The sequence below is a fragment of the Petaurus breviceps genome, unplaced genomic scaffold (genome assembly GCF_028583685.1).
Source record: "Petaurus breviceps papuanus isolate PSGF00001 unplaced genomic scaffold, PetGlider_PUasm1.0 176, whole genome shotgun sequence".
Taxonomy (NCBI): Eukaryota; Metazoa; Chordata; class Mammalia; order Diprotodontia; family Petauridae; genus Petaurus; species Petaurus breviceps.
This window is the reverse complement of record NW_027185771.1, coordinates 14,702,844-14,721,031: the sequence shown is the minus strand read 5'-3', so window position 1 is coordinate 14,721,031 and position 18,188 is coordinate 14,702,844. Positions and strand designations below refer to the sequence as shown.

Genomic DNA, 18,188 nt, shown 5'->3' with positions numbered 1-18,188 from the left:
CTTTCTTCCTTCCTTCCCTCCTTCCTTCTTTCCTTCCTTCCTTCCTTCCTTCCTTCCTTCCTTCCTTCCTTCCTTCCTTCCTTCCTTCCTTCCTTCCTTCCTTCCTTCCTTCCTTCCTTCCTTCCCTCTCTCCCTCCCTTCCTTCCTCCCTCCCTTCTTTTCTCCCTCCCTCCATGGTAGGGGGAGGTGGGAAGCAGAGAAAATCAATGTTAATTTAAAAAATGAATAAAATTTCAAAATAGAAGATGGAAGACTACTTTCCTAAGATATTGCATTGCATTAGATAACTTTTAAAGCCTCTTCTACTCTGAAATTCTATTTTCTTTGAGACTGGGAGACAGATTTTGAAGAGAAATCTAACCTGTCAAACTCTAGTTGATAGGAGGGACTTAAATCCAAAAGGAATTCACCTCTTTAATAGGTCCAGAAAGAAAAGCCCAGAAGATTAAGATTTCTAGAAAATTAGGTAGCAATTACCCATGCCCTGGCAATCATTCAGTGAGAATAATCAATGCATAATGGAGCAACGATTATTTCCCAGAAATGAATTATGCACAGATAACCTTGATTCATATTTTAATGAAATATAGTTAAATAGCAGGACTTTCCATGTACATGGATCCTGAGATTATTAGGAATAAACATTAGCCTCTGTTCTAATCATTTACATGACTCAGACTGGTCCATAAATTGCTTCCTTGAATTGGATTTTGATGCTTAAAGGAAAAAGGCAAAGGTGAATCACATGGAATGTTAGAGTTCCTGCTCTTCTCCCTTTCATTCTCCCTCCGAGCATAGGTTAGAGTGCTATAGCACCTTAGGTTATGTCTACAGAGAGAAGATCCATTTTTTTTTTTTTTTGGTCATCACTGGTGCCTGGCATATTGCCTACCAAGGAAGATGTGTGTGTTTTAACAAAGTCCTCTCTTGGTCTTGTATGTATTGGATTTAATGGTGTAATATTTTCAGCGAACCATTAAAATCTTATCAATTGGGAAGAGAATACAGATGAGAATCCTTAGGCAGTCTGCTGGCACAGGGCCAATAAGAATTAGATTTTCAGGAAATCCTTAGATATTCTGGAGTTGGTTACCATAAAAGCATGGTTGAACCTGAGCACCAGTCTGGCCTCCACTGGCCCTTTTGTCACCTTGCCCAAGCTCCCAGAGTTTGGGTCAATTATGTCATCTGGGGAGGTGTCCTCAGAAGCCTAGTTTGGGCCCAGTTTGGTAGAGACCTTAAAGCCTTGAGCCCTATCCAAACCCTCTGAACAAGGGATGAAGGGAGAAGACTAACCCAAGTCTTTTGGGCTCTGGTAGAACCAGTAATCTTGGACATGACCCCAACCTTTGAACTTACTCTGGAAGCTAGAGTCTTATCACCAGGCTGATTGGCTATATGTGACTATGTAAAAATCAAGTGTTTATTAACACCTGACCATATGCTGAGTCTGAAAGGCAGAAAAAGTACAGTAGTGTCACTGTGGGGAGAGTGTGGGAATGCATACATCAGTGAAGAGGCAACCACACAAACCAGGGGAAAAACAGGGTGTGTAGGAGTCAGAGCATTGGATAGGGACAGAAGAGGGCCAAGACCTGCCTCGGCCACTGGATAACTATGAGACTTTAGACGAGTCATTTCTCTCTGGCCCTCAGTTTCCTCCTTTTGCAAAATGAGAGAGTTGGGCTAGATCACCTAAAATCTCTGAACTTGCCTTTTAAAAAATCTTTCGATAACTGTTTTTCTTTTTTTTTTTCTTTTTCTTTTGGAACGATAACTGTTTTTCAATCCTCTGCATTTTATTTTATGAATTTAACCACATGATTCTGAGGAGTCTATAGGCTTTTCCAGACTGTTGCCAAAGGCAGCCACAACATAAAGAAGGTTAAGAACCCCTGTTGGATGAGCTCTGAATTTCCTCTCAATGCTGGCAATTGATGAACCCAGCAGAGGATTTCCTTCTATCTTTCACTGGCAGGAGACTTACCAAGTTTTCCCTGTTCTTCCTAGAGGAAAAGGGCAGGGCTGTGGCCTATGCCCAGTGACATCCCCATGGGAGGGATAAGGTATTTTCTTGGTTGTTCATGCCACAGAAACATGTGTAGGACCCAAAGTGTCCCACGTGAGTAAGGGTGTATAGTTGGAGCCAATGAGGTGTGAATGGGGTAAGGCTTCACTGGTGTCACCATTTACAGGGAGAGATTAGAGGCAGTGGTGGCTGGCAGAGAAAATATCCATGGACTGTTCTTGCTTTGTATTGGAGGGTATCTAAAAACCATGTCCAAAGATGGGCTTGATTGGCCTAACCCACCTCAGTATTGCTGCAGCCCAGACAGAACCCGTCAGGCCCTGCCAGGCTCGTGCTAGTGCTAGGGGCTGATGTAGCCAATGAGGTATGACAGTATAGACTAAACACTGAGTTCTGTACCTCACTGCCAAAACAAAGTAGGATCCCAAAGCCAATGCTTTTGGAAAATTGAATGGACAGAGTCCAACACGAGACATTTTCTAATCCTCCTTCCCATACAAGAATGTTGACCCCACCAAAAGGTCTTGTTTTCAAAGGAGGTTTCAACAAGATTGGAAATTGTCACATGTGGAGATTGAATCCTTCCCCCATTTCATTAGGGATTTGGATGCTTTTAATGGCATCACACAGATGCTAAATGAATAAGTGCAGGGGGAAAAATTGTTCCCTGGCTTGGGACCCCCAGAATCTAATATTCTCAAGTAGGTGTGTAGCTTGGGACCTTTTCATTCCTCTCTCAACCTAAATATCCCATTGGTACTTCTGAAATGGATATTATTGTAAGATCGGAGATTTAGAGCCAGAATGGACCTCAGAGACCACACCTTCACAGGTTAAGGGACTTGTTAAAGATCACACATCTTTAACAAGTAAGTGTCAGAGCTGACATCTGAACCCATGACCTCTAACTCCAAACGTGGCTCCCTTTTCACTGTGTGACGCTGCCTTGCTTTACCCCTGAACAGGTTCCTCCATGGATGCTCCACAATTTACCCAGGTTCCCACCTTTGGAACTGTGGCATTATTTATGAGTCTTCTCTCTTATTTCTGCTTGCCTGGTCTCGTTACCAGTTCTATCTTTATAATGTTTCTTGTACTTATCCCATCCTCTTTATTCCCATAAGCAGCCTATGAGGGGCCCCCATTGCTACCACTTGCCTGGACTATTGAAATTGTCTCTTGACAGGTCTTTCTCTCTCCGTTGTCTCTTCCTTCCAGCCTGTTCTATACATGGCTACCAGAAAAAAAAAATCTTCTTTACGCTTAGATCTAATTATGTCATTCCTTTGCTCAAAATCCTACAATGGCTCCCTATAACCTGGCATTTAAGGTCTTCTACAGTCTTGGTGCCATCTAACTTTCCTTATCCCATACTTTTCTCTTCCATATATTATGTGCCTCAGTTAAGTTGAATCTTTTTCTTTTTTTATACTACCTCTATGGTTTTGCTCATGTAGTTCTTTGTGCCTGGAATGGCATGACTCTTACTTTTACTTCTCCATTAACCCTCATCACATATTGAATTCTTATAATCCTCCAAAGCCCAACTCAACGATTTCTCCTAGGAAGTCTTCTCTGAACTTTTCCATGCTCTCAGACCTCACGAAGCACTTGGCTTTTCACCTCTACTATGTGTAATTTTGTATTAGAATTATTTTGGTATGTGTCATCTACTAGGTTGCAAATTCCACAAAAGCAGGACCATATCTTATATAGGTCTTCTATTCTCTCCCCTCATCCCCATCCTATACACAGTAAGGCCATTGACACAGTGTTCTGCATTTCACAAGCAGCACGCACTTACTATATTTTGTTGAACTGAATTTTCATTGAAAAACTTTCCATTTTCTTATGAATCAGTGCCTTAAATTTAACTGATACTTAAATAGATGATATATACTTACAAATAATTAGTGTGTAAGTTTTATGGTAAATACTTTTTTATATATGTTAATATAAATGGGATTTAAATATAGTACAGCCTGGCCTTTGCGAATGCTCAGTTTGCCTAGCATGGAGGCCCTTGAGTCCTTTAAAACTGGTAAGACTCAGCCGGTCTCTCTCTTTCTGCCATCTTTCTGGTTACTCCTAGATGCTGCACCCAACTGAATCCCTCAGAAGGGAAGGATTTCCTTTTACCCTGCTGGGAGAAATGGGTCTGGGGGTGTTTGTTTATGTTCTGTGCTGTTTGATCTCAGTTTCAGGGGCCACAGGTAATCCCCACAAACCATGGTGACTCTAGAGCCAGAATTTCAGATGGCCCTGGGGGCAGGGGATTAGTTGTGTCCCACATATTGAAGGAATACCTTTGTATATTTGCAATGATATCTTTCAGAAGTAAATGTCCTTCATAAAAGCCCCACTCTGTTACAATAGTAGTGTCCTTTTTCCACACACACACACACACACACACACACACACACACACACGGTAAAAGTCTCAAGGCCTTCATACAGGAACTAGCCCATTTTCATGTATGCTTTGGCAGGTTCCATCTGCCCAAGAGTACTGAAAGGTTTAAACCTGATTAAAACCAAAATTAATTAAAACGAAACAAGACCAAAAAGCCCTCCAACACACAGAGATAAAACACTTCAAGTACATTTTTAGACAGTGAGCTAAAAAAAACCCATGACCTTTAAAAATTTCATTTAGCTAAAAGCAGGGTGACTTTTATTAACTAACTAGTTAAGTAAAGGTATTTAATAAACAATCATTTAAATTTGGCTTTTGAAATATCCTTTTGGAGTTTCTCTGCTCTTGGTCAGGCCTGTGACCAAGAAGCAGGGGCTAACCTGGAGGAAAAAGCGCTGGGAAGCAGTTTCCAGGTTTTCCTCAGCAGTCTGCATCTGTTCAGATGCAGGGAGACAAAATCAAAGTGAGCACTGAGGGCCAGGGCTGCTGTCCTCTCTCTTCCTCCTCACCTTCCCAATACCGGGCACTGGAGGACACTCATTAGAAAGCTTTCTTCTTCTCTACACATTCCAGCTCCTGCTTTTCTTTATTACAGTGCACAAATCCTTCTTTTTCTCAGTCCCACAGCTGTCCCAACAGCCTGCTCCTGCCTCCTATTCCGCAGGATGTGCTGTGAAGCAAAATAATTGGCCTTTGTATTCAAGGGATTCTCCCTAGAGAAATCTAACACTTACTTTCTTTCTCTTTGGGGGTTTGGGCTTGATTTTATTTTTTAAAGTTGAAAAACATTTCACCTCCCATTAAAAAAAATAAAGGCTGCCTGTGCTATAACAAATGACAAAATTCCTTAAGTTTTAAATTCTTTCTTGGTTCTGGTGTCTTATTTTCTTCCTTGCTTTATCTTTTTCCTTTGGTTTCTTAGGATTTCCTGGTTCCTGACTATTATCTTGAACTTTCTGATTTCTTGACTTACTCTACCTACCCTCCAGTGTTTCTGCCCTCCGAGGTCCTAGCTGACTAACTAATCTGACTGGTTGCTTGTTCCAGCCATCAATCAATATTTGTAGATAGCTCTACAAACTACTTGCATTAGTTTTCAGCTCGATCTTGTTCTTCAGTCTATACTTCCATTCTTATGTTGTTGACAATGTTGTCGTACCCAGAAGCATGACCTCATGGGAGGAATGATGGGATTAGGGTTGAGAGCTATGGATTAATAAACTGACTCTGTACTACCTGTGAGTGTGGGCAAGCCATTGGCTTCTGCCTCATAGCCTCACTCTGACCTTATTGGAAACTGAACTCATTCTAATTCTGGATGCTCACCTGGTCTCTGACTCCATAATTCTACCTTTAATACTATCTTCCAGGACCTACCTTTATCTTCAGAACTGTCTCCAGCTGCTAGACTCAAGTCTACTTCTTGATCTGCCAACTGAGATCTACTGCTGTCCATAATCTGGGTGCTGATACTGTGTTTGGGGGAAATTTTCATTGTTTTTTTGTAGGTCAGTGCTTGCATTCTGATAGTCAAGTGATATGGGGGACAGTGCTGGGGGTTAGATACATAAAAGGATAGGTGAAGGGATGGCATTAGCAAAGGTGGGTGGAGCCAGTATTCTGAGTTTTGAAAATAATTTTCAAGGCTTCTCTTGCACATGGCTGACATCTCCATGACTCCCACACAGTACTTTGCTGGGATTAAAACTACTGGCTGACACTTCAAACACATGCCCACACTGCTGCTTTGATGCTTCACTACCGATTTGAGAAGAGATGCTCATTGCTTCAATAAATGTCCTTCTACTCCTGTAGTTCCTGGAGCAAAAGATCAGCTATGCACAGCTTCCCTTTAGCTGTCCCCTATGTCCAAGACAACAGTTCTTTTGGATACATGCACTAATTTACAATGCTGTGATTGGAATGACTAAAGTTGTTTTCTGAATGAATATTTATATGTCAGGAAGACTTGGTTTTGAATTTTACTACAAGCACACAAGACCTTCACTCACCACGAGTCATTTAAGCTCTTGGATCTTTAGTTTCCCCACTTGTAAAATGGAGATACTATAAATACGACCTCACAGGGTCATTGTGGGAATTAAAGGAGATAATATGTACAAAGTGCTTTTTAAATCTTCAAGCAATATAGAAAAGGGCAGTTATTATTATTATTTCTCCCATCATCTAGACCAAGGATTCTTAGTCTTTTTTTATATCATGGATATTTTAGGTGAAGGAAGACTATGGACCCCTTTTTAGAATTACACTACTGAATGCATAAAATAAAATATATAGGATTATAAAAGAAATCAATTATATTGAGATAAATATGTAATTCCCTGCCCCCCCCTCCAAGTTCCCAGATCCCCTGAAATCTGTTTTGTGAATTCCAAGTTAAAACCCCTAGTGTAGAATTTGGGATGTTTTAACATCACCATTTCTAACACCAGTCCAGTGGGGGAAGAGTACACTCATTTACTGGTGAAATGTGACCTTCCAAAGGCCTGATTCTAGAGCATCAGCATGGGAGCTAAAGAAAGAGAAGGCAGCTGTCCTGATTTTCATTCCAAGGCTTTTCTCTCCTAACATGTGTCACTCTGGATCAGTACCAGGGACAGCAGCATTGTCCTCTAATACAAGCTTATCTGAAGAAGGAGTTTATTCCTCACAGGCCAGAAGGGCTGTATTCAAATGGACTCCCTTCAGGGACTGGCCTTTTGCCTTGGGTGGTGGTTAGGAACTGGGTGCAGGTTTTTTCAGTAGGCCCAAAGACAGAATCCTCAGGGTCAACAGAGAAAGGTAACTCACTACTCCAGGGTCAAAGTAAAGGTCTTTTAAAAAGAGACCCACTGTTTCTTAGCTCCTTCTGATGGAATCATCAGCATGGGAACTCCATTGATTCCTCAACAAAAGAAAAAGAACCTTAAGGTTCTTAAGATATGGATCAGGTGCCTCATTTTTACAAGTGAGGAAACTGAGGCCCCAATAGAATAAATGATTTGCCATAGCTAGCACATGGTAGGCACTTAATAAATGTTTATTGACTGAATGAATGGTAGAGGTGAATTGAGATATTGTGACTCACAATGTAATGTGTGTTCTACTTATCTTGAGTAGTTATTCTGCAGACTGCATGGGTATGATTGATAGAAGCTAGTGCTAAGCTACTGACCATGGAAGGATGCTATCTCCAGGTTTCCTATTAGCTTCATCCCTGGATGAAAGAGCAGGCTCTATCTGTAGCACAGGGCATCCCAATCACCATAGACTTGGCATGGATTATTAGAAGCCAACCAGGCTCTACGTCCATGCCCTGCATACTAAGGAAGTTAGGATTCTTCGGATTAGGTTCTGCCACTTTCCATCTCTATCCCATTTTCCACCTTTTTTCCTTTTTCTCAACTCCTAGTTGACAATTTATCCTTTTTTTTTGCTTCACTGATCCCTACCTCCATCTCTGGCAGCCTTCCTTATTCTTCCTTATTAGGAGAGGAATCAGCTTCTCTAGGAAACTTCCCAGCCTTTGAATCCATCATTATCTGCTACTGTCCTCAATTTCCTTGTGTTTCCCCTCCTTGTCACTACTATGACTCCCCTGGGAGATGGCAGGAAGTTAAATTATGCTAATAATTTATCCCAATCCTAAATCTTCTGTTCTGATCCTGCAAAAGTGTTCAAGAAGTTGAGCTTCGGTACCACCCACTCCAAATCTTTTCTACAGAAATAGTTTGGTAAGGCTCAGAACAATTAGGAGAAAAGGAACAGAGAGGCTGGGTAGGCTCAGCTTGCTCTCTGAAAGGTCACTCCAGTTAGTCTTTCTTCCTTCAATGGATATTGATCTAGTAGCCTTGGACAATCATTCCCAAATCTCCACCTAGAGAGGTAGATGTATCTAAAAGAGGGCTGTTACCTTTCTTCATTTTCTTTCCCTCAAGCAATACATAGGAAGTCTAGAATTTATTATACAAATAGGAGTCATCTGTATACATGTTCACCACTCTTGGTATAACTGAATGTCATACAAATGAGGCAAAAACAGGAAAATGACTTCCCCAGGGCAAAGAGTAGAAAATCCTCTGACTCTTAGGACTCACTAGCTCTCTAGTCTTTCCATGGCTTGCACAGAGGAAATTGTTTTAAGAGGAAAAACAATTCTTGCAGGCAATGTAGCAGCAGATTTAGAGCTGACCTAGATTCTAGTATTAGTTATGTCACTTCATAGATGTTTGACCTTAGGTAATTCACTTAACTTCTTGGGTCCCAGTTTCCCTTTCTGTAAAATGAGAGGATAGAGTTAGGCGATCTTTAAGACTTCTTCTAGCCTTTGAGCCTAGGTGCCTACTTAGTAACATGGGATTTAGAGCTGGCAATGCTCTGATTTTTCCAGATTTCACCATCACACTCCCTGGTAGGCACATTTCTTCCTTCCCCCACCCATTCACACTCCTTTTATGTGTTGTCTTTCCCCATTATAATGTCAAATCCTTGAGGGTAGGGACTTAACTTTCTTTTTGCTTTCATTTGTATCTCAACATTTCCAGGGCTTAGACCATTGCCTGGGACATAGTAAGCACTTAATAAATACTTATTACCTGTCTGCCATATTGTAAGTAGCAGAGCCAGTGTTTCAACTTGGACCTCTTGGCTTCAGTGCTCTTTAATTAGATTATGCTGTTTCTATGTACCACATAAGAGGCAGTTTGGTGAGGTGGATGGAGCAAGTCTTGAAGTCAGAAGGATTCTATCTCTGATATATACTGACTCTATGACTCTGGGCAAGTCACTTAACCTTCCTCTGCCTCAATTTCCATTTGTAAATGGGAATAAAAATCTACCTTTCAGCATTGTTGTGAGGATAAAATAAGATAATATTTGTAAAATAATTTGCAAACCTCAAATGCTAGCTACTATCACTACTACCACTATTATTATTCAGATCAGAAATGGATTTATTTCTTGGCAAGAGGACAACTTACTACGGTGTTTGTGCATTTCAGAAGGTCTGCTCCATGAAGACACAGGCTAAGTTTGTTTTCCAAATGACCCAAAGTTACTGGGTATGGAAATCAGCATTATTTTACATACTAGGAGAATGTTAATAAGAAGATCCCTTCAGGAGATATTAAAGACTGACAGTTGATGGGGGAACTCAGAATGATAATAATAATAGCTGTCCTTGATATATCACTTGTCATGTTAAGATTCACAAAGCATTTTCTCCCAACTACCTTGTTCATTCTTTATTAATGACCAAGAAAATGGGACTGGGGATGGTGGTCACCAGACTCTCTTCTGGAGACCAGAGCAGTTCAGAATAATAGTGACTGACATTCATATAGCACCAGATATACAGTAACTCATTTGATTTTCACCATTTCTCAGCACAGGCATTATGATCTACATTTCCTCAGTGAGAAAGGTAAGACTCAGAGGAATTATTTGCTCAGGTCACGTAATTTTTTTCCCTTCAAGTCAACAAATATTTATTGAATGCCTACTATGTACCAGGCACTGTTTTAGTAGCTGAGGATACAAAAGCAAAAAAGGAATATGGTTGCCCTCAAAGAGCTTACATTGTGGTGGTGGGCAGAGAACGCAACATGCACACAGAATAGTAAATACAAATATAGAAATGAGGACTGAACTAAGCTCACGTCATACGAGTGGAGAGAAGGGGGTAGATGCAAGCTGCAAGATACGTTGTAGAGGTCAAATTGATAAGATTTAGTAACTAATTGCTTACAAGGGGTGAGGGAAAGAGGGAAAAGTCTAGGTTGACTAATCTAGCAAACTTGGGTGACTAGAAGCAGAGTGACACTCTTGAAAAAAATAGCAAAGACCAGGAAGACAGTGAGGTCTGTTTTGGACAGGTTTTGTTTCAAATGCCAATGGAATATCCATTTGCAAATGTCCAATAAGCTTGATGTAGGGATGAGCTCAGGAGAGAGACTGGAGCTAGATAGATCTGTCTGGAAGTCACCTGCATAGAGGTAATAATTAAATTCATTGGAACTGATCTGCTCCCCAAGAAAAAGACTACCTTTATCTAAGGATAAGGGCAATCATTGAGGGTGGAATCCTTTGATGGATTTGAGGTGTTCCTCTTTGATTTATAGCTACTACAGTTCACTTGAAGAGCAGTTACAGGGTGGTTCCCGAGAACAGGATACCCTAGGGAGAAAGGAATAAATTCTATTCCTGACACCCATTCTCCCTTAGGCTAGATCAAGGGTGGGAAAGTGGTTGGATTCAGTCAAAGAACTCCACTTGAGGACCTAGAGGGCCACATGTGGCCTCCAGTTCCCCACTTGGGCTAGATCCACACTAGCTGACAATAACCCAAATATAATAGAATTGCATTCTCTCCTACCCCCTTGTCCCAATAATTAAGCTATATGGGGTAGTAGATAGAGCATTGGACTTGAAAGTCAGGAAGTTCTGAGTTCAAATCCTGCTTTAGACATTTATTAGCCACACGGCCCTGGGGAGATCACTTAAGCTCTCTGTGCCTCAGTTTCCTCATCTGGGGATAATAGTAGCACCTACCCCACAGGGTTGTTGTGAGGATAAAAATGGGACAATATTTGTAAAGTACTTAGCAAACCTTAAAGTGCTATTATTAAACTGCTACCTCTTATTATTTACACTGTGTAGGTGTTGTGACATTTCCCACAAAGAATGCCTCTCTGGGGTGGTGAGGACAAAGACCAGACATACTGCTCCTTGCTTTGCAGTGATGAGCACACCTGGAGGAAATTCCTTTCTACCTGCTTTCCACAGTGAACTCAGACCCCGTCTTCCAGCCCTCACACTCTGCTTCATTCTCTCTCACTAATTGTCAAGCATTACAATATCTCAACAAGGAGAAACCAAACCTTTTGAAACATACCGAAAATTGTCATGCAGAAATCTTCCTTAAAAGAAGTGACGATCCGCTCGATGCTACACCATGTGAATCCTGCAAGATACAAAACACAGACAGAATGAGCTCCTTCAGGCAGGAAAACAATTGCTTGCATTTATGGAGTGCCCAATAGCTTGCATTTTCCTTGCAAACACCCCTGGATGTAGAGGCAATATATTGTGGTAGGAAAAGTATGGGATTTGATGTCAGAGGTTGTCATTCAGTCATTTCAACTGTGTTTGACTCTTTATGACACTGTTTAGGGTTTTTTTTGGCAGAGTGGTTTGCCATTTCTGTCTCCAGTTCATTTTTACAGATGAGGAAACTGAGACAAACAGGGTTAAGGGACATGTCCACAGTCATACAGCTAGTAAATGTCTGAGGCCAGATTTGAACTCAGGAAGATGAGTCTTCCTTACTCTAGGCCCAGCATTACCTAGATGCTCTTGATGTCAGAGCATCTGAGTTCAAATACAGACTCTGTTACTTATTACCTCGGTGACCTTGGGTAAGTCACAACTTCCTTATCTTTACAAGGAGGGGGTTGGACTAGATCCTCTCTAAGGACCCCTTTTGCTTGCCGATCCTTCAGGGAACCCACAGTTGAGGTACTTTTTGTGTCCTGTTCTCTCCATTTTACAGATGAGGAAACTGAGGCCCAAAGAGGTTAAATGCCTTAGCCATAGTGACACAGCTTAATAAGTAGAAGAGTCAGCACCACCTCAAAGCCACCCTGCTTTTCCTTGGTTAATGAACATGTGTGTTTTCCCTGGGATTTGATGCAAAGTATCCCCTCCTTTCTTTTATGTCTTATTACTGATATTTACTTAAGCTCTATGATTTTATCTTAAATCTTAGAAAAAGGGAAATGTCAGTGTTTTATATTTCACTTGCTTCATAATCTCTTCTTTGGGTGAAATAATACGAAATTCTTTACCTTTCTGCCTAGGTCTGACTTTTTGACTCTAATCAACACTGAAGCACATATCATAGATACCTAATATAGGTTTGTGAAATTCAGTTGTGACTCTTCTGGAAGTTCCAAACTCATTCAGTCAATAAACATTTTTTACTAGGCACAGTGCTCAGCTCTAAGGATACAAGAGAAGTAAAAGGTAGTCCCTGCTCTCAAGGAGCTCACAATCTAATGAGGAAGAAACATTGAACAACTACGTACAAACCAATCTATATACGAGATAAACTGGAAACGCTTCACAGAAGGAAGGCTCTGGCATGAGGAGGGATTGGGAAAAGCTTCCTGTAGGAGGTGGGTTTTTAGCTGGGATCTGAAGGAAGCCAGGGAAGCCACGTGGGGAAGCCTGAAGTGGAGTACTCTAGTAAGGATTTGACGAAGGTCGAATACAAAGGCAACAATAACGTCCATTTTGATAGGGCTTCAAAGTTTACAAAACACCTTTCTCACAACAACCCTGTGAGGTAGGAAGCATAAATACTAGTGCTCCCATTTTAAAGATGTGGAAATGGTGGCCAAGGTTCCCCAGGTAGGAAGTGGCAAATGTGTGATTCAAACCCTGGCCACCTGCTTCCATACCCAATGTCCTTTGCACAAAATCTGCTGCCTCATGCATCCTGCCGTTCATGCATTGTGATGCTTGTTTTCTCAAGTGAACAAAACAAGTTAGCATCTTTCCCAGCTACTTTTAAATCTCCTTGCTTGTTGTACATTTTTGTATGTGTGAAATGCAGAAAGCACTGGAGTTCCCTAGAGAAAAGAATGGGCATCCTGCTGTTTCCATGTGAGTGGCATACAGGTATTAGAAGAGGCCAACTGGAATGAGGAGGCAGAATAAAGCTGAGGATCAGCACTAAGCCAACTTCCATGGGGCATGCAGCGGACAATCAGTCAATCAATAAACATTTAGTAAGCACCTACTGTATACCAGGCACTGGGCTAACTGCTGGGGATACAAAATGAGGCAAATGACAGTCCCTGCCCCCAAGGAGGTTATAATGTAACAGGGAGACAGTATAGAAACAAATACATGCAAACAAGCTCTATGTGGAATAAATAGGAAATAATTAAAAGAGAGAAAGCACTAGAATTAAGAGGAGTAACATGGTATATTGACCAAAGCACAGGATTTGGAATCAGAAGACCTGTATTCAAATCCTCACTCTGTGATTTTGGAAAGGTCGCTTCCACTCTCAAAGACTGTTTCCTCAACAATAAAATGAGGAGATTGAAGTAGATTATCTTTAGAGTCCCTTTCCACTCCAGATAATATGATTAGAAAATCCTTTTTGTGATCAGGAGTTTATGGCTAGTACTTTGCATACTATAGAATAAATTAGTAGAGGCTTGACTGTACAGGAGGGGGAGACTGAGGCCAGGACATGTGAGCATTGTTGTAATCTTCAGTGTCTCATGTGGAATGGATTCCCAGGAGATGAGCAAAGAAATTTGCTCCAGTTCTGTGGCATTGTGTTGGTTCAGTGGTGGGGAGCAGACAGCCCCAAAAGAGGGGCATTTGAGTCTTTGGGTGGTGGTTCTCACCTTCATGTGCTAACGTGGGACCTTTTCCCCCTAGGTGGTACCCCCTGCACTTCAAAGAGGAGGAATATCACTCTCTCACAATGCAGCTATTCTGGGACAAAGTTCTGGTGGCCTTGTACTAGTGATACTCTCTAAAATGGAGTGGAATCTAGCTGGCCCTCAGGAAGAAAGACTCAGGTGACTCACTAAACAAATTGTATTTTCACATTTCTTTACCATCTCTCTCCAAAGAGCTAACAGTTAAGGATGAAATTAAGCAGCTTGGCCCTGCCACTTACTACTTGTGAGGCCTTGGACAAATCATTTAACTTTTTTTGGGCCTCATTCAGATAATGAGTGGATTAGACTAGATGGCCTCCAGCACTCCTTCTAGTTTTAAATCCCATGATCCTGTGCCAGCTGTAACAGGCCTCTGCTTTCTACCTTGTCTCCTAAAATCAAAGGGCATCCCTTGGGCCACCAGTTCTGTACAGCTCACCGTTGTGCCAAGAGCTCCTGCAGGTACCACCATCTGTCCTCCCTGGCCGCTGACACAGCCTGCACATTTACTTTTACTTTGAGAATGCAGAGACCTAGCAGCAGCTGCTAGCATTCATCAGCAGGCAGCACCAGCTGGTAGGTGCAAGCCTTGCAACTTCTGAAATTCTGTTTCTCTATAGGCTTTTATAAGATCATAGAGAAGATGTGGCCCAGTTAACTTGACCTAAACCCTCCATCTTCCACACAACAAGTCAGGAGAGCCATCAGATTTTAAAGATAAATTACTCATGAAAAAAATCCCCAAATGTGGTGGCAGCAGTAGCCACCCCAGTACAACTGTTTTGGTCTCCTGATACACATAAGAGATGAGACAAATTGCTTCCTCAGCTTGCCTTCTTGCAGATGCCCAGAGGAGAATGGCTTTGCTTTTGCTTAAAGCACCAGTGATTATGAGCCAAATCTGTAAGTCTCCTTTCCTTTTCTCCCAGACTGGTTTCTGGGGCTACAGGGCAGTTCCCCTGAATAGCCTGTGGCAGCCCATTTTACAGAATTATCATGAGATCATTTCATTCACTTTCTATCATGTTTTCAATTTGGAGAGAATGTATCTACTAAGGCTAAAGGAATATGCTAAAAAGGAATAGAAAAGTTAGTGACTCTACTTGGGGTTTTCTTAGCAAAGATACTGGAGTGGTTTGCCATTTCCTTCTCTAGCCCATTTTACAGATGAGGAAACTGAGGCAAATAAGGTTAAATGACATGCTCAGGGGTCACACAGCTAGGAAGTGTCTGAGGCCAGATTTGAAATCAGTCAGACGAGTCTTCCTACCCCGGGGGTGAGTGCTTTATCCACTGTGCTACCAGGATGCCCACCCTTAGTATGTAGCACGGTGGAATTGAATTGAACTGGATAGGCCTGTCCTGTCTTACTGAACACTGCTTCCTTTCACATGTTGAACTGCTTGTTCTTCCCTGATCTGCTCTCCCTATTCTCTATTTCCGTACTATTCCCAATTCCCTCTCCCACCTTTGTGCTCCGTTCACGTGTTCACACCTCCATCCCAGATGCCTTCCTTTTGATTTTTTAAAATTAATTTTTTTATTCTAAGCTTAACACCCCCTTCCCAAGCATGAGTATTTCCAGATACAAAGTAGGACATAAGAGGATTATACACGAAACTGTGAATCTCTGTTATGTGCAGCTTGCTTTTTTAAAAGAGCATTTAAATTCACCATGGTACTTCCAAAACTATCTTGCTTGTCTGTGTTTCCTTCTGCTCTCTTCTGTGCATCTAAAAAAAGGTTTCAATGGATCTCTTTTTGCATCACTATTGCTAATCCCACTCCTTCTAACCTCCTTCCCCCACTCTTGTAACAAACAACCAAGCATAACAAATCTATACAAGAGCCAGTTGAGAAAATGTATGTCTTTCTACAACTTGAGTCTATCACCTTTCTGCCAAGAGGTGGGTAACAATGTCTTCTCATTCCCTCCCCCTTTTGAAAGCCTTTCCTTCCTCCAAGGCTCCGCTAGGGATCTGCCTCATTGGTGAAATCTTCTCCATTCCCTCTAGTTGAAAATGGTATCTTGTGTGAACCTTATGCACCTACCACATTTTAATTTGTAGTATAGGGATTTGTTGTATAGGTATATACCTGCCTTTTCTCCCCTATTCATTTATAAGCACTGTCTTCCTTTTTTAAAATATCTCTCAAGGACTACCTAATAGGGGACCTGGTTCATAGTCGGCATTTAAATGGTTTTGATTGAACTTGACACATGTGATGAACCATTTTGATATTCCCACAACTTCTTGTGGTTTGGTTGACACAAAACAACAATAATAAACATACATTAGTTATCTGTTGTAGAGATGGTACAAAGTTGAGGTGACTCATGACCCTGGTCCTCAAAGAGCTTGGAATTTAATGGGTACCTTCTGGTCTAGACACATCCACCCAATTCTGTCTTCATCCCTTGGGAGATGCTTTCTAAAGATTAAGTGATTTGGAGGCATAGTAGTCTTTCCTTGATCTGTGGCTTTATAGCACCATGGTTTGTATTCACATCAGCTGGTGCTAATGGTCTTGTTAGGGGGAGAGAGAGCTCTCTGGAGAAGCTGAAGAATGCTATCTTCCTTTCACTCCATCCCTTTTAAAAAACTGAAAACTATGAAAACATCTGAGACAGAGGAGGCTGGATGATAAAATGGAAAATCTATAGCAACATCTCTTTTTTTTTTCATTTTATTCCTTCTTCCCTTCCTCAGTCCACAGGGTGCCCCGCTCAGAGAGGTTTCAGAGCAACTTTAGAAGCCGTGGGAGAAGGGAGGGAAGAGGGAGGTCAGTGTCTTGGAATCTGAGCTCAGGAGGGAGGAAAGCAATCTTTCAGAAAAAAAGAACATTCTGCTCAGGATGGGCCACACATTCTTTTTCTTCTGAAGTTACATGAAAGGAGATATCAAAATAGGAAGTTAAATTTCTGTCCCCCCCCTTTTAAGAATTAGTTGAAAGGTTAACTGGGAATAATCAAATGGCTTTTTTTGCATTTCTTGAATAAAAGAATAAAATCAAAAGTCAAATGCATTTTGGACAGCCTTACTCCAAGGGAAGAAAGCGGCACATGGTACCTTGCATTTATGGTCTCTGTACTAACAGAAAAGTCTGTGTGCAAATGAGTGTGTAGGTGGTTAAGGGAATTTATGCTCTAAGATGAGACATCCCTTGTAATTTGCAATGGCTGAGAGGTGCACTTCTGAACAGCACCACGCATCAGCAATCCATCAATCCTATCTAAATTGGCAGCAGTTTCTAATCAACTGACATGCCAGCTAGTTACATATTATTGCTTTCAGAAACAGATGGCAGCTGTGGGGGAAAAAAGTAAATTGTAAAATTTCTCAAAAAACCGTGCTTAAGCCCTTTGCTTAGAAAACCCAATTCTTCCCAAACAGTACAATGCCCTAACCTGGCTTTCTGCCACACAAAGAAAGCAATGCATAATCTATTCTCATTTTGATTTTCCATTTGAAATAAGGAAAATTTGATGAAAGGCAAAACATGGGATACCCAGGTGCTTATCACAGGATTTTGAGCTGAAAAGTAACCTTCAAGATAATGATTTAGTATAACCTTTTCATTTTGCAGAGGAGGAAACTAAAGCTCACAAAGAGTAAATGACCTTCTCAAGGCAGAAAAGAGTAGAGAGTTCAGGTCTTCTGACTCCCAATTTAATGCTTTTCTATTACTCCATGGTGCCTCTCATCTGATCGCCAAATCAGGAGCCTAGGTGAATTCTGATTTGGTCAGTTACTCCCAGTGCTGTGACCTTAATCCTTTCCACTCATTTTCTTCTAGAGCAGGGGTTCTTAATTTTCTGTTATGGACCCCTTTATGTCTTGCTGCACGTTCGTTCATCCATCCATCCATCCATCCATCCATCCATCCATCCATCCATCCATCCATCCATCCATCCATCCACCCATCCACCCATTCCACCCACCCATCCATCCACCCACCCACCCATCCATCCATCCATCCATCCATCCATCCATCCATCCATCCATCCACCCATCCACCCATCCATCCATCCATCCATCCATCCATCCATCCATCCATCCATCCATCCATCCACCCATCCATCCACAAAATTTATTAAGCCTTTATTCTGTGCCAGGCATTCTGCTAAGGGAATACAAATACAATAAATAAAACAATCCCTACTTCTCTTATGGATGGATGGATGGATGGATGGGTGGGTGGGTGGATGGATGGGTGGGTGGAATGGGTGGATGGGTGACCTTAATCCTTTCCACTCATTTTCTTCTAGAGCAGGGGTTCTT

At 41.5% G+C, this 18,188-nt stretch overlaps 1 protein-coding gene across 4 annotated transcripts in view; it reads right to left on the bottom strand.

The window, feature by feature from the left end:
- SMPD3 (sphingomyelin phosphodiesterase 3) overlaps window positions 1-18,188 on the bottom strand; it is a 273,255-nt gene that overhangs the window by 70,853 nt on the left and 184,214 nt on the right. For all 4 annotated transcript variants that reach the window (XM_069085666.1, XM_069085664.1, XM_069085665.1 and 1 more), the window contains one exon: window positions 11,337-11,405. The gene's annotated coding sequence lies outside the window, so the exon portion shown is untranslated. The remainder of the gene's footprint in view (window positions 1-11,336; window positions 11,406-18,188) is intronic.